This window comes from Panthera leo, chromosome B2, assembly GCF_018350215.1.
Source record: "Panthera leo isolate Ple1 chromosome B2, P.leo_Ple1_pat1.1, whole genome shotgun sequence".
Lineage (NCBI taxonomy): Eukaryota > Metazoa > Chordata > Mammalia > Carnivora > Felidae > Panthera > Panthera leo.
In genome coordinates this window covers 117087197-117108947 of record NC_056683.1, presented here as the reverse complement: position 1 = coordinate 117108947, position 21751 = coordinate 117087197, and the positions used below count along the sequence as shown (strand labels likewise).

The 21751-nt window shown below is 42.7% G+C and overlaps 1 protein-coding gene across 2 annotated transcripts in view; it reads right to left on the bottom strand.

Moving 5' to 3' along the window:
* Nucleotides 1–21409, bottom strand: part of TMEM200A (transmembrane protein 200A) — a 73175-nt gene extending 51766 nt beyond the window's left edge. Inside the window, exons 1-2 of one of the 2 annotated variants that reach the window (XR_006202827.1) lie at nucleotides 21291–21304; nucleotides 6445–6629 (exon numbers count right to left, since the gene is read on the bottom strand). The gene's annotated coding sequence lies outside the window, so the exon portion shown is untranslated. Of the gene's footprint in view, nucleotides 1–6444; nucleotides 6630–21290 lie in introns of those variants that run through there. The other variant, XM_042939805.1, reaches the window with a different exon arrangement.
* Nucleotides 21410–21751: the final 342 nt, after the last annotated feature.

Sequence of the window (21751 nt, the reverse complement as noted above, 5' to 3'; positions counted from 1 at the left end):
TGGAAGCATCTACAGATAAATAATTTCCTAATGTTGTAGTTTAAGCACATTTCCTTTTTAATTGGTTTTTCCCTAAAGAGGGAGATATCTGATTCTTACACATTTGAAAACCATTAATATAAATAAGGCTTCTCATCTCCAGAATCCTTCCCCATTTTCCAACTTCTTCATCAAGACTTAATGCTCACCTAAAACTTCAACTCCTTCACTTCCCTCCCGATATGTAGATTGCTGAAGTGGACATATTCCCCAAGGGATCTCCACTAGTGGAGAGTATAATAAAGTTACTGAATTTTAAAACTGTACTCTCCTCTTTCCTGAGTGGAACTTGCCTTTCTCTCTTCCACTCTCATACTATTGATTATGAAAACTTTTGCCTGTGAAGCAGAAACTAACTACAAATTTTCAATGCTCTAACATATTGGATCACCTCCCATTTTTGTGTCCTTTCCTACCGTCACAAAAGGACATAAAAAAGGACCTCCCAGAGAGAAAAAAATAAAACACCAGAAGTGGGACAGGGCTCTACACCAGCCTCGTCGGTGTAAACCTTAGGTCTAGTTGCTCATGTATGACAATTTCAGGGGAAGATACTTATGGGTAAGGAAACTGTGTCATGATTTTTCATCTAGAATTCCCTCTACAGATTTGAGTCCCCATAACTCAACCAACTGCAAACAAACTTTGGGAAGCCATGTGGTCAAGTCTACATGACTGCACTCAAACTTAAAAGATACAGGTTTCCCATCCTTTTAAAAACCCTATCCAAACAATAACATTCATTCTGCTACTAAGGAATTATAGGAGTTATCCCAAAGGCCTTTAGTATGGCTATATTACTTTTATTATAAACACAAGAGGATTAGGAGACAGTCACAGACAGGTGATCCCTCATTCTTTCTTTTTAAGCATTCCAGCATCTTTTACCTAACACCTCTGTATAAGAAAGGCGTACTGCCACAAAATGATAGCGTTCCGGAGCATCCTAGGGGCCAAATCCTCTTAGAGTTGATAATTAAAGAAGGGCCCTCTTCCACCTACTCACTTTAATAGCATTAAAGGATTACTGACGAATGAGCTGTGTTGTATGACTGCCTCACCACAGTCAAAGGGATCAGGTTTAGAAATAGGTTCTCCAAGAAGGAGTGCCTGGGCTACTGCAGGGTTATCCATAAAAGGACCTGGCTTTCCAATGCTGCAGGTGAAGAAAAAGGAATACTGCCTTCGGACACAGTTCTAAAATAATGGTATTGTAATGCAAACAAACCTGTTTTATTGGAGAACATTCTAAGGTCATTATCTGTTGAGATTACATTTTTACCGGTCTTTCTTTCTTTCTTTCTTTTGGGGGGGTGGTGGTTATTGTTGTTGAAAAAAATATTTCAGTGCTCATCACCTACAGTAGCTTTTAAAGACCCAAGGTTTCCTTTCTGTACCAGAAAGCTGGTGCTCGGCAGGGACAGAGATTGGGCAGTGCTGCATCTGTGGGCCAGGCAGCTTGGGGGGGGGGGGGGGGCACACAAGGTGAAGAGTTTAGAAGCCTTCTCTAATCACCTCCCCACATTCTCTCTACTGGTCTGAAAAGCCCATCGATTCCCCAGGGCCAGTCTTTATGGCTGACAATAACACAGTCTCCTTTAGTAACTCTAAAAGGAAACTGTGCAAGGGGCACCATTAGGGCAATTCTAGCCTCTCTGACAAACAGGAGCTCGGTCCAGGACAGCTCTTAGCTCTGTTGCAAGCAAACTGAGCGGCTAGTCTTTTCCTCAGAGATTTCATACCATTCACATGTGGGCCACACGGACATCTCTCCCGTCCATCTCAGCTTGAGTGCACAGGACTGGTCCCTAATGGGGCTCCTGTTTTACTTTGTTAGAGACCATTTCCCTTTCCTGGATGGGGTTGAGATGAGCCAACAGAATGGAAACCACAAAGCTTTCAGTACTTCAGATCTTCCCCACCCCCCTCACCCGACGACTGCATGTCAGTTGTGTAAACGCAGACACATACATGTAAGTGAAATAAAGAACACAGGATAACTGGATAACTCAAGTTTAAGACCTAACGCCTCACAAATACACAACTTTTCTCCAGGATATCAGTAAGATTTCAGAAAAAAGGGGGAGTTTCTTCCTCAACTAAAGGATAATTCTCTCAACCGAGCATTTTGCATTTCAAAGCATGGCCAAAGGGCAAAAGGTGGCCCCTAAAAATATGCCTGAAAATCCTTCTTGAAAGTTATTTATAATAATGGGAGATTACATAGCTATGAGTTGGTTGATGCTTAGACTCCTAGAAAAGGTTTTCAAAAAAGAAAGTGGCATGCATGATCACTGGTTGCAAGGCTGTAAGCCTTCTTTTACTCCAAGTGGAACATAATATAACTTTAAAATTAAAGAAGTACAAAGAAATTAACTTTTTTTTCTTTTCTTTTCTTTTTTTTTTTTTTTTTTTTTTTTTTAGACTATGAGCTTCTAATTAAGGGCGTTTCTTTGGAGGGTTTTGGTGGAGCTGAAAGAACTGGAAGAATCGGAAGCAATCCTATTAAACAGCCTCCTCTACAAAATGATCTATAAACTTACTTTTATGGTGAGTGTTTAGCCAGGGTAGAGACCTAGCTTTATTTTGCATTACAATTATTTATTGGAGGAGCTTTGATTTGACAAAATAACACAACTGTTTTATGTAATAAGGTTAACAGAAGAAATGGTCTGCCAAATCCCCAATAATAAACTCTGTTTAGAATGTAAACAAACTCTGTTAGATTACTGGAAGAATAAACAGATTATAAAAATGGCCATAAAAAGCTGCTGAGTCCTCCCTGGGTCTTGGGGGGAATGGGTGTATTTTCTCAACTCACCTCCAGGACAAAGCGTCCCAGCAGGGAGCCCTGGCCCTCCTCTGTCCTTGGGGTGGCTCCAGGAGCCAAGAAATTAAAGTTCTATTGTTATGATCTCTGTAACTTACAATGCCCCCAAAGCACATGCATGGAACACCATGTTAACAATGCAAAACCCCTTTTCTAGATAAAGATTGCTTTTTGCGGGGCACCTGGGTGGCTCAGTCGGTTAAGCATCCAACTTGGGCTCAGGTCATGATCTTGTGCTTTGTGGGTTTGAGCCCTGCATCAGGCTCTGTGCTGACAGCCCAGAGCCTAGAACCTGCTTCGGATTCTGTATTTCCCTCTCTCTTTCCCACTTGTGCTCTTCCTTTGTCAAAAATAAATAAATACATTTTTAAAAACCATAAAAAAAGACTGCTTTTTTTCTGACTGCTTTCTTCTATATTTATATCCAAAAGATTGTATTAAAAATGACAGAATGGTTTTCTCGTGTTTCCATCAGTGGGTGAGATGCTGCGATAGAAATCCCTTTGCAAAAAGACAATAAGTAAATGTACTCCAAACACAAGCATTTGTGATATGTGAGAAAAAGCAAAAATAATCCTGAACTGTCTGATACACTAAAGCTTCTAACAAGGAGAAAAGAAAAAGACTCCGTCAGAAAACTTCAGGGGAGAGTTATCTGCCCCACCCCCACCCTGGCAAGTTCACTTCAGTGTGATTTGATCATCACTTCAAGTGTTAAGCTTGATAGGAAATGCCAAAATACCCGAAGATACATCTGGGAGACATGCTTTTTCTTTCCTAAATCAAGAAAATTGCAAAGGAAAACCCTAAATGTCACAAGACTTATTATTTCCTTTTTTATTAATTAAAAACTATAAAAACATAGGTAACAATATCGTGCAGCTTTTTGAAAAGTATGTTAACAAAATCTTTAGTAACATGGCAAATGTTAATAAACAAAAAGAAATACATTCATAAAGGGTAAAGTTATTTTATATAAAGCACTGATTAAAAAAAATTAATAATGTTCAGAAAGTACTTAAGAAGTGATTTCTTCTTTTTTTTGATTATTTGAATCGAACTACTTTGGGTCCGTTGGCTCTTGCAAAGTTTTACTATTTATCAGAACTATTCAGAAAAATTTAAAAAGGGAAAAATAATCATTTGTACTCATAATAAAGACATTACTCAGCACTTTTTGATATTCATTTTTATCTCTATCGCAACCAAATGTGATTTACTAAAACGCTAAAAAATAAAACTGAGGACGCTTAGTGAGTTTCGAGCACGACAGCTCAGAATTTATCGATCAGTATCCTCAGAGAGACGCGGAAAACACTGTCTAGTTCTGATGAGTTCTGATGGCTACGGGGACCAGATTATTAGCCACTGCCAGGCGTTCAAGTGTTCAGCTGTCAATTTTATTAAGATGGCTTCATGGATGTTTCAAAACATCAAAATGAATAAGGCCAAGAAAAGACTGGATTATCTATTGTCATGCAATATTCCCATCTGGCTATGTTTTAGAATGCCAGCATGCCCGGACTCACCGCCTCAGTGTCTCACTCTCCTCAGGATGGCACTGCTGACTTCTTAGCAATCATAAAGAAGAAAATGTCTAAGTATACAGTGGCTCTTCCTCTGAATTAGTTAATACCTTCGGCTTGATAAGACCCTCCGATCAAAGAGCCACTATACTACAGGCACCTAATAAACCACTCCCCTTCCCAGAACTACTGTCCTAATTCAACTTAATTTGACAATTCCACAATCTCCTGAGAGGAGTCATAAACACAATAGGACATCACACCTGGCCTTATGGGGTGCACACAATTCATCAGGTGAGAGGGTCTGCTTCCTGTCTGAGGTCAAGTGCCTTGAGGAGCCTGGCCACAGACGAAGAACTTAACAGTAGAAATATGATAGCGCAAACTCAGCAGCCTGAATAGCAGAAACGTTCCTGCTTGGTGCATACTCCTCGCCCCTGCCCCAGGCAAGTGGTGGGGGACGTTGCCTGGGCACAGGGACGGGGGTACTTCTTGTGCGGAGACAGCCTTTCTTCAATCCACTGGTCTCCCAAAGGCAAGTGCACAGCTCTCCAACAATACAACTGAAGTAGGCTCTGTTTTTTGGTGACATCACTAGTGGTAACACCACTAATAGAAAAAAAAAAAAAATCCCCTTCCATTCTCCATTTGATTCTTTCTGTTGTCCTGAAAGAGACATTAGATCCGTTTTTACTACTTACACCCCTGTGGTTTGGAGAGACAGAAGGGGGACAAGTCATTCTCAGGGCACTGGCCCGAGCTGCTGGCATGTGCAAAGCACCTTGGAAGTTCTGGAAAATGCATCCAACTCTCCCGAGAGAGGCACAGAAAGAGTCCACAGAAGAGGTGTATTCGAGGTGGATTAGAAGAATGAAGAGTGCTTCCCTCCTCGCTCCCCCAGCCCCTACAAGAATATCACATTCAGGCAGAGCTAACAGTTGCCTCACCCAGAGCAGGTGTACAAAGCAAGGTCATCCTGATGGAAGTCAAAGGAGAGAAAAGACCGCACTGGGCAGTGTCCACTTAGAGTCACACACTCTGCAGGATCTTTAACTTACATGACCTTTTACAACCCAAATAACCCTTCTAAGGAGATCACGTCACATGCTATAGATAAGCAATGTGGGGCTCGGCAAGGTTGAGCGATTTAACCAAGGTCACATAGCTTTTAGGTGGTAAAGCTGAAATTTTCCAGTGATTTTCAAGTTATCCCTAGCAATGGGATTCTTCCCCCCCCCCCCCCCGCAAATCTCACTTATATCATAAATAGCTCAGATAATCAAAAGCTGGCTATATATTTTAAAAATATCTCTGAAGGAGAGTCACTTGGGCCAGGGAGCCAGACGGCAGTGGTTTCCAGAATGAATGTTCAGAGAGAGCACAGATCAGAGAGGGAATCCCACCCAGAGAAACTCCAGGCAGGTCAGCTAGCCAGCCTTTCAAATGATAACCGTTAGTTAGCAATTCCCCAAATCCTATCCGGTAAACCACAGAAAACTAAAGAATAAAAACCAAATAAACCCTCCTGGCCCCTACTTAAATTTTACAAAGACACTCTGACTCTTTCCACAAGCTGCCTTTCAGGTGCGCACCTCAACAGAAGGAAAAGGCTACCTCCCGTTATCTAGGTGTAATATCGCGTGATGATGTTTGTCTGGCAGCTTTGTGACTGCCACTCAATGGGCAGCAGTTACCACAGGAAGACGGCTAACATCCTGAGAGCACTGTGCCTGGGGAAAAGTTAGAGAGCGGTTCTTCACGCAACCTCAGTGACCAGCCACACTGGTCCAAGGGCAGGTCGACTTCCACCAATACTCATAAAAGTCCTCTCCGAAAATGGGAGACAGCTCAGCTCCTCTCTTCAAAGGTTATCTTCAGAGATCGTTCACTAAAAGGCAGATTCTTTTCTTCCATCTTTTTTCTTTTTTTTTTTTTTTTTTTTTGTTAGGGGCAAGAAAGAAGATGGATGGATCAGCGAACACAGCAAGGGGTACCTGGCACTGCGTCATTGATGAAGGTCTTACATAACCGATGGACACTTAGGCCGGAATGGATAAAACCATTGCCAACATCCCCCTTCTAAGCATTCAAATAAGACGTGGAAAAGTACCAAAGGAGATACTAAAGGCTCTCGCTGTCACCAGAGATGCTGAGCAGCACGGTGCTAGCTTCCAAAGGACTCAAAGTCCAGAGAGTTGTCGTTTCATACTTTTCAGTTATAACCTAAGAAAGTACTGGAGACATAATAAGCATTAGTAAGTGCTCTGATAACTTCATCTTATACATAAGACTATTCCTGAATCTTAGATATTTTCATATAACGACAAATATAAAAAATGAGAAGACTGCATTAGAAGACTTGAGAAAATGTAAAGGAAACGTAGTTAATCAACCTCTAATTTGACAAAGATGATTTTCGATTTCTGCACATTAGTGTCACATACTGCTGGTGACTCTCCACTGTTTTTTCCTTTAGGAAAATACGAACAAGGACGTGATGCTCCCTCAGGGTCCACCACCAGATACTGAATGGACTAAACTAAGCTCCCAGATGGAGAGGCTAAAAGTAACCTCTAATAACAGGTGTCTTTTCTCTTCCATTTTAATGAGCTAAAAATGCATTAGTAATAAGAGCCAGCATAATCCTGAGTCTTCAGCTAGATGTTCAAGCAACTATCTTGAATTACATAATTTTTTATAGTGTCCTGGAACATAAAATAGCTTAAGCTCCTATTTGTGGTTTCAAAAACATCTATCGCAAAATTAATATATGACAGGCTTTAAAATATATGCTTTATTAATTTAGAAGTATATGCAAATGCTTTAAAAAGAATAAAGACCTAGTCAAATAGAAGGCAGCAGTGGAGTTGATAAGAGAATAGATTGGTAGTCAGCGCAATAATGAAACTGACCTTCAGATGTGCTACTCAATCCTTATTTTATTGTGAAGAAATTAACTCGTGCATCTATTCTGTTCTAATTCAATACCAACAACTATGACATGAAATTCAAAAGGAAAACGCTCAGTAATTTCTAATCCCATTTCACCCAAAAGTTTGAAGGCTATGCTACATCTGGGAGATTAAATTGGAGAAAGAAATTGAACCCAGATCTTCAGAAAGTGTTCACTAAGGGACATTTGCAAGCAAAGCTTTACTGCTAATACAATGTACCTTTCATCACTGATATCATAGCCCTGGCTTTCCTTCTACCTCTAGGGCCACTACTTCTTGGTATGTTCTCTAACCACCTCTAAACGTAGAAATCCCCAAAGCATGATCCTAAGTCACTTTCTTTGAAGCTCAGACTCTATTCACTCCATGACTTATTACCAATGACATCCTCATTAACTCTCAAATTTATGCTTCCATTCTAAATTTCACATGTGAGCTCCAGACCCATCAGTCCAAATGTCCACTTGCTCTTCTCCCTGGGATGCCTCATGGGTGTCTCAACCGTAATGAGTCCAAAATTGAACTCATGAACCAAAGTTAGGAAAAGTCTTCCTCACCTATGAAATGATACCACCATCCATCTACTCAGTCATGCTAAAATCCTGACATTTCCTGGACCACAACTTCCCACGTCCTGTCAGTTACCAGTGTTGGCTGATGCTATCTTCAGAACCTGTCCTCACTCTGTCCAGAAATCTCCAACATCACTTCCGCCACCCAGTCTAAGGCTTTGTTGTTTCTTCCTCCATACATTCTTGCCTCCTCCAACACCTTCACCACAAAACAGCCCAAATGGTGTCTAAACGTAAAGCAGTTCACGCATTTCCTCTTTCTTTCAAAGCCTGCTCTTTGGAAGCCAAGTATCCAGCCCTTATCATTTTCCATACAGCACTTCATGATGGCTTTTGCCCAGCTTATAACCTCTCCTTCCACCTTCTCTCCCCTGCTGTGGTCCAGTAACAGGGCTTTCTTTCTGTTCCTTAAAAACATCAAATTCTTTCTCTCCTCCACCTTCATGCACTGTTTCTGTCTCTGGCAAGGCTTCTCTGGACAAGTTCCTCTTGTCTCTAGTCCCATCTTACAAGGTGAATGTTTCCCAGGAAACCCACTGACTCATGACCCTCTCCTCCTAGCTCCCTGTATGTTTTCGTGACACTACTCACACTTATCAGCACATCATTATTTAGGATGTAATTTTTTGTGCCCCGCTACCAGATGACGATAAGCTCCCTGTCCAGATTTTCTCCCGCACAAGATATAGTCAGTGGCTAGAACATAGTAGGTGCTCTGTGAGTATCTGTTGACCAAACAATGCTGATATTTAAGAAAGTTTTCTGGGTATGCCCCAACTCTCCGACCCTGACAGCCCTAGTAAATATTAGGTGGCTAATTTCAGTCCAAATTTCACAGATTTTCTGCTCCTTAACATGCATGTGTCACCCAGGGGCCAAGATTAGGAGGAGACAGACCTGGATTTTAATCTGGTCTCTGCACCTGTGCTTAGTAGGCAGACTTATAAAAAAGTGAACTGCTTTTCCAGACCTCAGATTTCTCACTGTTGTATGAAAAAAACTCCTCACAGCTCTCACACTCTCAATCTGTGAATACACAGTGTTTTCAATCCACAATAAAATTCTGTACACATCCAAAATAAAACATCTCCTATGGGCTTTAGAATCCTCTGGTTATTCTTGCTTCAAGGTCTTTATCAATCTCACTTTCTTTTGATCCCATGATTTCTGAGGACCTTGAATTACAATTCAGACCCATCAGGCAGGGTCTCCAGATGGTGAACGCAGACACCTAGGCCTCCACTCACTGCATATGTCCTTTGGGGACTAGTAATGATGGTGAGGGCTGGGCCCAGCAAAGCCCCCGCTGCAGGTTAGGACTGGCAGATGCTTCCCAAGTCACTCAGATTGAAATCCAAAGTTTCTTTGTGGTCCCACGGCCCTCCAGTATCCTCTGCTTTGTTCTCCTCGTGCTGGCCTCCTTGCTATTCAAACACTCCAAAGCAGCTCCCACTTGGGAGGCTGCCTCTGCATCGCCTTGTGCTTCCCGTTCCCCTGCCTGGCGCTCTCCTCCCCCAGACATTCAAATGACTACTTTCCTTCCTTCATTCAGGTGTCTGCTTCAAATACCAGAGGACTTCTCCATGACGATGCTACACGAGTCCCCATCCCAACTGCTCTCTGTCTGTGGGCCCTGCTTAATTTTTCTTATTATCTGTTACAATAAATTATAGGTTATTGTCTGTCTCCTCCAACTGGAACGTAGGAGTCCTAAGGAGAGGAGCTTTGTTTCCTGTTAGATATCCAGGGCCTAAAACAGTACATTGTACGCACTCAGAAAATAGGTACTGAATGAATGAATAAAGGAATGAATGAGCGGTGCTCTACAAGAAATCAAGAGGACAGCGGGACTGAAGGTCTCCCATCTACAGCTACAGGGGTCTGTAAAGGTCAGAAAGGAGCAGTGTGATGAGAAAGAGCTTAGGCTGTTGGACCCCAAGGCAGGAGAGCCAATAGGCACCTCCCCCCAAATTGTTACCCACCCCCCACTGAAGAAGAAAGAGCTTGGTTCATGGGGTGGCAGGTGGAGGTGAGTCCCAGGGGCTGCCAGTCAGCAGGTCTCCTGCCAAATGAGCAATGAACTTCTGACAGCTGTGGCAGGAGAACAGCAATCCCCAGGGCAGTACCAGTGGAAGTGAGAGTTAGCCTGCAGGTGGCCTTGTTACCCGGAGATGGATGGCATGTGTTATCTTTGTCATCTTTTTGTAATTTGTCTTTTAAAAATCACTTAACCAAATTCTGAATTTAAGGCATCTGTGAATTAGTGCACAGTCTCACTCACGATCACCCCTTTCCCGCAAACTTGGACTCAGGGAGACCCATATATTATCTTCCAAAGCTGTTCCGCGCCCTCTAGTACTCAGCCTTACTGGCAACCTCTAGACTGTGAACTCCTCCAGAAGAGCCCGTGTGCTCCATGGTGACTGGCACTTAGCCTGTTCTCAAAAAACGTCAGATGACTCAGTAAGTATATTTTGAACTAGATCTCCCCAAAGACACTGAGCTAAACACTCACTAACAAACATCACTAATTACATGCTATTATTGTCTTCTATTCAACTATGTAGGCATTGAACAGAGTTAGTTGTGGACAGAGATTAGTTTGAGAATTGGAAGACTCACAAAATAAATAAGGAATTGCCACGTGTCAAGTAAGGTGTGATAAGACCACCGTGCGGACTTTGCAGAAATTTCTGCATATACACCACAGGCGGGAAAGTATGTAAAGAAGATAATTATATCTGTGTATTATATTTTTATTTTCAATATTGCATTTTAGCACTGAATATAATTTTTAAATATTATCAATATTCAGAGTAAAATTAACACTTTACATATTTTCTTTTCTTTTTAAGTTTATTTATTTTGAGAGAGAGAGCATGAGCAGGGGGGGAACAGACAGAGGAGACAGAGGATGCTTATCCGACTGAGCCACCCAGGCGCCCCGTGCACTTTAAATATTTCCAAAGGAATGATTTAGTCTTTTCCTAAAAAGTCTGTGTCTTCAATGTGATTTTATATCTCACAGTGATATTTCTCCCTGACATCAGAGAAGAGCGAATATAATTAACTTAGCCAACATTTCCTGAATGCATACAATATATAAGTCACTATGCCACACACAGTTAAAAAATACAAGTTTCACATAACAAAAAAAATGTGCAGTGGACTAAGGTGTTTATGTTCTACTGAGAGAGCTATATTTATATTAGTACTTAATATTTTATTTATATTAAACACTCTTTGAAGGTGGATATACTATATACGGAATGTCTTCAGCTATGCAATGATGTATGGTACATCTTGAGTTTCTAACATGAATGTTGTTTTTGCTCCCAACCCCTTACTTTTAATAAACGATCTCAAACATCATGCTCTCTAGCATGGAAAGAAAAACCTTCCAATAGCTTCCAAGTACCCTGAGGATAAAGCCTTCCCTCCCCGCAGTATGCAAGGCTGGCTCTTATTATCTTGCAGGTCTCAGCCCAAAAGCCTCAAACACAGAGGTGTCTTTCCTGATCATCTGATCTGCAAAACCCAGGCTCTCTGTTACATCAGACTCCATAGCACTTTCCACATCTGAACCTGCCTTGTTTGTCTCCCCCCATCTAGAATGTACCCTCACCACAACCTTGGTTTTGATCCCTCCCCTATCCCCAGCTGCCAGCACGTATTTATGGAATTAATTATTAATTATTAATTAATTATTACAGAGCTTGAGTTGACTATCCTATCCATCCATGTCTTATCAGGAAGCAAACAATAAAAGTATGGGTCATGATTTCCCATGTGGTTTTTTACATTATCATTGTATACGATGTGCCTCACATTTGGCAAAATGGGTCATAAGTATAATTTAGCAGCAACTCCTGAATGAAGCTCACTAAATCATGGCTTGGTGAGTAAATGAATGAAAATAATTATGTTCAAAATAACTGACTGAGATCCATCAAAGAAAATGGAGTTATAATGCTATAATGTTCTCCTTCGACTTTTAGAAGAAAACCAAAATTATTTTTATTTTAATTGTGTATTATTTTCATAGAAAAATAGCAGTTGTGGAAAGGTTGAAAATGGTACTCAACACCCATCTCAAACTGACTACTCTAGTAAGCTTAACAGTTCTCTTGCAGTCTCAGGCAATGTTTTTGAACAAAACCCCGTACCGAGGTCTAACGAGGATGCAAGTTCCTCGTTCTTACGGACGAAGTCAATGTTCACAACTGCGAGAACTAGATACAATGATTGGGCTGGGTTTTTGTTTTTGTTTTGTTCTGTTTTTGAAAAGGGAGCAAAGTCAGAAGGTTCCGAATTCAAGATCTTTGGCTTATTCGAGAGGAATCGATGTTTAACAGAGCAGATGTTCTCCAGGGGGGATATCTCAAGCGTTTTCATATTCTAGCTGGGACTTCACATACTGCGTACTGGCTCAACCCGGTCCAGGGTCACCTGCTGGGAACACGGCCATAAACAAAATAGGCACAAGCTTGCCCTCACTTGGCTTACACTCCCTCTGAACAGTGTAGGGACCGGGAACATAATAGTTACAACACCCCCCGGCTATGAGGACCTGGCCACAGAACTATGGAGGCAGAGGACAACCAGGTTCACTCTGCAAAGTGGGGCTCTGGCATTGCACGTTCTCAACAGTGTGGTCTGAAAAGCACCCTCGCAGGGTGTGCATATTACTGATTTTAAAAAATTATTCACCGGCTAATCTTCTCTCTGTCTTGTGCCTCAATCTGTATAATCAGGAACACAGGTAAATAAAGTTTTAAAACTTGAATGGTTGATCGCAATAGTTTAACAGGTTACATGATCCAAGAGCGGTTTTGAAAAGAAAGAAACAAAGTCTGCAGTTAAAAAAACACTGTTACTCATTTCGAAATGGTAGCTTTTCTTATTTAAAAATAAATACATAGAACCCTAGTACAGGCATGAACAGGTGGTATTTCCATCCACTGTCAGTCACAAGCTCACCTATTCTGAAAATCAGTTTTGCATTTAGTATCAGGAGTCTTAAGACATTCATACCTTTTGACCCAGGAATTAATCTCTTCCACAGATCTCGCTTAGAGAAGTAATCTGAAATGTGAACAAAGATTTCATCAAAATGCCATTTATAATGCCAGATATTTGGAAATCACCTTAAGGTCCAATTTTAAGAGCAGTTAATAAATTGTGGTGTGTCCACACAATCAAATATTATGCCGACATGAATTAAGCTTGCCTAGAAGTCGGCAAATGTCTTGGACATAAGGTTAAGCAAAGAGAGCAGGTTGTGACATGTTATTAACTATGGAAACAATTCATTAAAAATGAAGAAGAAAATGCCAAAATATGATGGGTGCTTTGGGGTCATAGGCAAATTTTCTCCCTGATTTTTTTATACTTAATGCATTTTCCAAAGTTTTCGTTGGGAGCATCTGTTGCTTTTATGATTAGAAATAATAACATCTCTTAAGAAATGCTAAGTAACTCGACCGTATTACAAATACTGGCACAGGTGTGTTCACACAGCGGATCCGATATGTGGCTTGCCAAGTGAGCCCAAATTTGTGCCTCTCCTGTACCTAAATCTCAGAGAGAGAACACTGAGATTCCTTGGATTCACCCTGCACTTCAGCCCAAAGATGCTGATTCTCAAAAAGGAAAATATTCCTTAGCAGCTGCCAACCTATCGGCACCTCTGTAATTAGCTTACTATTTGCAAAACAGCCTGCTCCTTCTCAGCATTCCCTTCATCGCAGGAGCCTCTAATATTCTTTACTGACTCTGGTATCTCCGCCAGCTTTATTTCAATGTCCTGTAATCACTCATTTACTTCTGGCTCCACTAGATTATGAAATTCTTGAGACCCTTGTCATCCTGACACCCACAGAATCTAGCTGAGCCCCTAGTAAACAGTGGCATTTAATCAATGTTGTTAAACAAACCATTACAATATAGGAAGAAAATCCACTCAATAACCCCCAAGAGAAACATTCCCTAACAGGACCCTCTTGTAAGGGAAATCTTGGTTGGTGTATGGAATCAGAAACACATTGGGATATAATTTCCAGTTTATGAAAGAGCGGAGCCACCCCCGACATCCAGGAGCTGGCCTGGCGCTCACAACCAGGCCCCGATGTGCTCCTGTCGATAGAAACAATTTCACAGAACGTCAACACCAGACAGGCCAGTCTGTGACCATGACGGTGCAGGACAGGAACAAGGCCATTCTGTAATCATATCTGAACACAAACAAAAACATGGATATTGCCCAAAATGACCAATATCCCTCTAATCTGGCTAATCAGTAACTGCTACTTCCTTGCCAATAATAGTATTAGCCTCTCTCGTCTTGTCTCCTTCTAGATAAGATTTATTAAGATACAAAGTCATAGGATTATCCCTACTTCAATCCAGAGCAAAGCCCTGCTTCTTTAAACCTTCTCCCAAATCACATAACACAAGCTCAAATCTTAAAATCTTATAATTAATTTCTAACACCCTCTTACTGAGACGCCCCGTATCTCCCTATGGTATACCTTCTCCCTTGCTGAAACGAGTTGCAAACCCAACCTGTTCAACCACGGGTAATTCCTGGTGGCCTCTGGCTGGAGAGCACTGACAAATTCTTAATCTTACCTGCAATACTCTCCTCTCATCTCTCTGTTCATACATAGTCATCAGAACTCACTTCCTCCCAGACGCCTCCCTGGATTGGCCTTCTAGGTTTTAGATGGTTCCATTCCCTTTAGTCTCCATAACATTTGTGTTTAACTGCTACTATTAAGTTTGTATTTCAAAATACTAGCTAACACTGTGGTCTTGATTGCTCTCTGAAAAAATCCTTCTAACTCTAAAATCATATTATTCTATTGTGTTGCTTTAAAAGTTTTATGCATGGTTGTTTTACCTCTGCAGTTCTCACATATGGGCCTAAAACATGTATTTTTATATACCTTCACATTCCCTTTCCAGTTATCATAGATAGATAGATAGATAGATAGATAGACACACACAAAGTCCACTGCACTTAAGATCTACAGTCACGTGTCTAAGCAGTTATAAGTTTGATCTTGGATTTGTTGGGAAATGACATGATGTCACTCATATTCTATTAGTAAGCAGTTTCATTTAGAGTATCTTCAAGTAGAGACCTGTATAGCTGGTGTGTGCTCCACATACTTACTATATTCAGTATGTGCTAGTGCTCTCTCTCCTGCCCCCCCATCTCTGCGCGCGCGCGTGTGTGTGTGTGTGTGTGTGTGTGTGTGTGTGTGTGTGTGTCATATTTCAGGGCAAAGTACCTGTACATATAAAGGTAAATTCAGGCCATGGCAGCTGGCAAAGGTTCCTTCCCTTCAACAGAAATCAGTGACTAAAATTAAGCCTTCCAAACATCTGACTTGCTGACGTATCTGTCCTGCATAAGGATAGAGATCCTGCACCAAGGGGACAAACCTACTGGATTATTAAATTCTCTGCTAAAGCCGGATATAATCCTGCTGGACAACTCCCTTCAGATGACCTGTACCCCGCTCACATTCTGATGACTCAAAGTTCACTCCTGATCTCCTTTCACAACCTTTCACAAAGTCAGCCTTGCTGACTTCCCCATTTCTATCACCCAGACTTGACATTGACCTTGCCTGCCAGGGCGGGGATGACTCCCTGAAGATCCAGAATCAGGTCTAGATTCAGACAGAACTGGGTTTCCATGACAGCAACCTCATCCCCAGTGTGGCTCCAGGAGCTCAGGCAGATCATTTAACCTTTCTAAGGCTCTAGCTCCTGGCTCAAAAGAAAAAAAATAAAAAGCCATAATATTTACCTGCCAAGGACTACAATGAAGATTTGGTGAGATTATGTATCTAAGACACATGTCAAATACTCTACAAATGTTAGCTCTTTTTTTTTTTTTTTTTCCTAATGGTCCCTGACAACTAATAGAATCCTGTTTCCCTCTGAGGACCCACCCAATATATGTTCTTACTGCCTTACATCAGGAAGGGTATTTAAAGCAGAACAGATGGCAGAGTTCCTGTTCTCAGATCAACATTCAAACTCCGGTTGTTGTATTGATCTGCCCACCTGTTCAACTTCCTGATACCACTCCCATCCACTTCCCTTGCTACACCCCAATTCCCAAACCAAGAACCTATGTATGTCCTACTCTTGCTTTGGGATTCCTGTCCATTTTGCTGCTAAGCATGGATGTTCTCCACCTTCGCCTGGATAACCTCTATTCCATCCCCTCTGGAACTTCTGTCACTGTGGTTGCCTGTTAGAAGACTCGACCTTCAATTTAACCTCATCTACAGGATTCTGACCATGGGCTTGAGAGGTAGTATCACACGGTTTATTAAAGCACGGATATTTGTTTTGGACAGCCAGGGTTTGAAAATCCAGTGCTACCACTTAATGACCACATAACCTTGAGCAAGTTATTACATCCCTAACTTTCAGTTTTCTCACCAGAGAGGGATTTTATGAGATTTAAATCATATAATGATTTTAAGGCATGTAACACAGGATCTGGCATACAGGTAGGTCCTCAATAAATGTCAGTGCTACACATGTAAAGATTTTGACCACCGGACTCACAGTGACCATTGGCCTCTTTTCTACATAGTCCAGTTGCCATGAACCTACCCACAATACTCAGCCTTTTCACCTGCTGGCCCAGCTGATCATCCTGGTCTGGTCCCTCTTGATCCATTTCATCCCACAAATGCTCTGTCCACACAGATGCTCCTTTATCCTGACACACACCCTTACCATACTCTCATAATGTCACTAACACATGCCAATATATAATTTTATGCCTCCTAAGTGATAACTCTATTCTATGCCTGCTGCCTCCCCTTGGCCCATCTCCCACAACCTCAGTGAATTTCCATGAACAACAGTTCTGTGTTCATCACTTCACTGTCCTGTTCAAACTTTTGCTAGATTTATAGTGACCAAAGTAGGGGGTCTCCAATCCCATGATCTCTAGATGACTGGGACTTCTGATAATGAAATCACCAGGCTGGAAATAAAGCACAACGATATTAACTAAAAGTATATAGAAATGGATAAATGGCAGGCTCCTCATCTGGCAACCACAACCTTTCAGCAAAGTCTAGACATGGAGAGTGTTAGTTCATCACTGGATTTTGTCTTGGCTGGGAGGAAGGTCCCATTTCTGGAATTTGCATGGTCCTGGACCTCTGAGTTGCCTCCACATGTAATCTTCACATCATTGTTTAGGGGGTCTGTCCCACAAAAGGAGAGGGCAATTCTCCACAATAATGTTGTTTTTTGATTAACAGCATCATCAGCTTTAGAGAGGCCCAACTGTATGTGATCATGGGGGAACTGTCCATCATGGTGCCCTTATCAGCCTCCACCCCACCACCAGCACCACATACACAGCATGGGGCACATGACCTAACATATTGCACTCTCTGGTGGATGTGGACTGATTCAGTGACCACCAAAGCAGGGCCAATCAGAGCTCTTCCAGGAAATTTCTATGAATGGGACCTCTAAGAAATAAGACCTCTCTTTTCTATGTCTCAAAAGCCCAAGAATATAGGCTGGGAACTACTGAGAGTCAGCTTTCTAGTACATAGAAAGGGGCCTTGGAATGGAGCTGATCCGGAGACAAGCGGAGCTGAGAAATGGGGGGAGAGAGAAAGGACCCTGACAAAGCCGCGTGAGTCTTTGGGTTCTCACCATGAGTGAAGCAAGGTCCATCTTTGGACTTTCCAGTCACATGGGCCAATAAATCCTTTTTTCCTTAAGCTAGTGAAATATAGGCTCCTCACACAAATAATCAGATGAATCCTGATGAACTCCCTTCACCAGGAACACAGAATGGGGCGGGGTTGGGGGGAACTTGCTCACCCTTGGCGGTGCACTTAATGCTTAGGGCAGAAATGAGTGTGCAGCAGGAGGGAATGTATAGACACACATCTTCACATCTTCACACCTTGCTCACATTCTTATGACTCTATGTAATTTTACCCCCAGTGACAAAGTTTCCAGAGCACAACTTGCTACTAGAACATATCCTATTAGCAGTGCAATGGTCCCCAAATCCCCACCTTTCTATGAGAATTTCCTTTTCCCATCTGCACTCAAAGCTCTTGGAAGAGTCTTATCGATGACCCTATAATCAAATCCCCAGAATTCCTGCTGGGGAAGGTTAGGTGGGGAGGAAGCATACAGAAATAATCAGACTAAACATCAACAATAAGATTCAAGACATTTCAGGAGGTCTCGAGATCCCATAATCGCAGACTTATCTTCCAGAAGGCAACCTAAATTTTTATTCAGAAATTTGCACCTCCACTAAAATCTGACACCAACCTTTTCACTCTGTCCCATTAACACAGGGTTTCCAAAGCACGTTCTAACTTCTCCCATCTCTACAATTCTGCAGAAAGGCAATGAGGTGCACTGGTGCAAGCATGCTTTGCAGTATTAGTCCTGGCCTCGGCACCTTTACGCTCTAATTACCTCCTGGGGATGTTGTGAAAAATCAATTGCCATTATTTGCAAAAACTCATGAAAAGCCATCTAAGCAACTAAGCCAACTAAGCAAAAGTTGGCATTTATTATTTTATTACATATTATAAATAGCGAAGATAATCAATGATGGGCCAGATGCCAGGTGCCCCTTTACTTGGTATTAGCATCATCATTACCCCTTCCCTGTGCCCAGCGTGGTGTCCAGCTTGTCCTCCCCTGACCCAAACTCTACTCACTGCACCCTTTGCACACTACATTCTGATTTCTCCCTCTCAATTCCACCGGAACCCATCATATAGCATTTTAAAAAGAGGACAGAAGATCATGGTCCAAAGCCCTCGATCTGTGGATAAGGGAATGTGGGGACAAGAGCACACACAGAAGCCCAGAAAGGCCAAGGAACATATCCATAGCCACGTATTCAGCAGCCTGGTCAGGACAACTTGGGTTTTCCAACTCCCCATCCAGGGTTCTTTGCAACCCACCGCACTGCTCCCAGTATGCACCAGACCCCCGGTGCTCAAGGACCAACCCAGGTGCTCAGGGATCTGTGACATGCTCTCCAGCCCTCTCCTCACCCGTCTTTGGCTCCCAGAGGAGTCCATCGGCTAGTAGGACACAACAGCTGTCCCTCCGTGTTCTCTGAGTGTTTGCGCACATAACAGACCTTAGCAGACAAAACCTGTCTTAAGTCGTGAAATGGAATGGATACACATCATATACTCCTTAATAAAATGAGGGGTCCATCTCACTGCAGAATTGTTTTTTGGTCTCTACATGTTTGGTTTTTTCCCAAATGTGTTTTGCTTGAGGAAGACTTTCCGTGCTGTCTCCTATCAAGGAAGAGTTAACAGTCAACAAAATTTATTTTAAAGCTGCCTTCCCTTTTAGACTCTACATTGTGTTTAGTAAGTAAAGTGCATTATTAGGAGGACTTATTAATTTATCTTCTAATTTTGCTCAAGAAATGTAAAAGGTAACATCTGCTTTTATCTTTGTTCTTATCTATTTTCCTAAGCTAAATATGTATTTTTGTTTCCTTTATGCTGAGAATCTTTACGAGAATGAATGGATTTAAACAATCAGTTCAGCCTCACTCCCCCCTACGTATGAGTAGTTCTCTTCTTCTGCCAATAAGCTATTGCTGAAACCACCCAAGTCTGACTATAGCAATCTAGCCCTTGGAGCACTCAAAAGCTTCACTAAAAATTCCTCCAAGTTAAAATAACAAGTACAGTCATCCTTCCAAACAGTGATCTTTTCTGAAAAATCCCTTCTGATTATGGGTGCCCTTGGGATACCCCATACCTTTACCTGGACCAGACTCAGGAGCAACAGGTAAAGACTTTCTGTGCCAACTGCCTGGAAATCACACACAGAGACTTCCCAGGCAACAACTCCCTCCTTCACTGAAGGCTTTCCCAGCCTAGGATACAAAGCTAATTATAACCAGGGTTACAAATTACAGCTAAATCATCCTGTAATTATGAGCTCTCTACTAGGACTTGGTTAGAGAAAATCATTCCTAACACTTCAGTATACATTTGTAAGAGTAAAAAAAAAAAAAAATCTCATAATATTAAATTGCTAAAACACTTCCCTATAGTTTCCACTTAAATATTATTTTGTTTACAAGGATTCCTCTTCTTCACTTATGCTGTTTGAAAAGCAGGAAACTACAAGCAGTTGCTTCTATATAAACAGCAGAAAAACAAAGGTTTAAAAAGTTTCAAAACTGAGCCTACTTTTCACAAAATGGTAATATATTCTAGAGTCAGTAGCCAAGTAACAAACTGAAGGTCACTTGATAGTAAGTATTTCTATAATGCAAGTCATGACAAACCATCATAGTGAGTAGCTTTTACAGGAGCTGGGAATATTTACGTATAAAGCCCCTCAGAAAGTGTACCTCAGAAGTTGGTTTCACTGCAAATCCAGAAGAGTTGAATATTCTTACTGACAAATAAGAATAGTTGTCGATTCCTTACATGTATTCTCTATATACAGTTGTCCACAAGTACTTCTGAAGGTCTTCAGAAGAAAGAACAAGGTGAAGAGACACTTTAGTGCAACATTTAGTTCTGAAATACACCAGGCTAAGGTGGACTGGGATGACTCCAATTAGTAAATTACATACATGTGAAGCATGTGACTTCCTGGCATTACCAGTGCCTGGTACTGAATAATGAATCTTTTTTTTTTTTTTTTTTTTTTTTTTTTTTTTACAATTATCACACATATACACTTCTCAATCAAAATCTAAGGACAGTACATAGACACAGAGAGCTTGCACCTACACAATGTGAAAGGCTGGCTTGGACAATTAATTACAGCAAAAGAATGATTACTGAAGCAAATCTTGCAAACCCCAAGCTCTTTTTCCTGAGAGCAGACCAAATGACTGCATGGGGAGAAAAGTAATGCTGAATTTGGCAAATAATTGCTTCGCCTCCCCATTTCGCCCAGGTAGATACCACCACATACTGCTTTAGGAAACCTTGACTACACTTTGCTCCTGCCAAGGACTACTATAAATTGCCGCTGTGGACGTCTTCACAGAGAATGCTGACTCTCTGGAACGGAGACAAAGGAGGGTGTAGCTCGGAGAAACCTAGCCAGGCGCTCCAAGGCTCTGGGCTACCGGAGGCTGCTGCCCCGCAAAGCTTCTCTTGCGCTCTCGGCGCTGGGGAGTCCGAAACTGATGGCGGACTTGGTTCCTTTCCCAAACTTCGGGAGACGGTGTTTACCCTAACTCTGGTGGCTGAAGCAGGGGGCGTGGGGATGAAGAAGCGCCCCGCTAAGGCTGCTGTGGCTGTCCACCCACCTCCCCGCCGCCCGGCAGCACTCTTCCCTTCCCCCTCACCTGTCCTGAGCGCGGGGCCTCAGGGGTCCAGTCGCCTCTCGGGACTCGCACTGCAGGAGCAGTTGGGACGTCGGGCGCCTCCGGAACCAGCGAAGGAGGCGGCGGCGGGCTCGGGGGCGTCAGCGGGAATCTCGGCAGCCGCGGGCAGCCTCGGGCTCCCTCCCCATCCCGGCGGGGCTCGGGCAGCGGACGCGGCGCGGCCACCGAGTGCGGCTGAGTCAGGCGAGGGGGCGCGCGGGGGAGGGTGGGGGGCTCCCCTACCCCCGAGCCGGGGGGGCGGCGGCGGCCTCGGGGCGGGGGACGTGCCGCTGCTTGTGCCCGCCGCGGGTCGCGGGGCCGCCGGCCGCCGCCATCGAGCGCAGGAGCCTGAGCGCTCCAGCCCTCGGAGGTCACCGGGTGCGGCGCGCGACTCGCGGCTCAGGCGTCGTCGCCGCCTCCAAGAAAGACAAAAGGGACCCGGG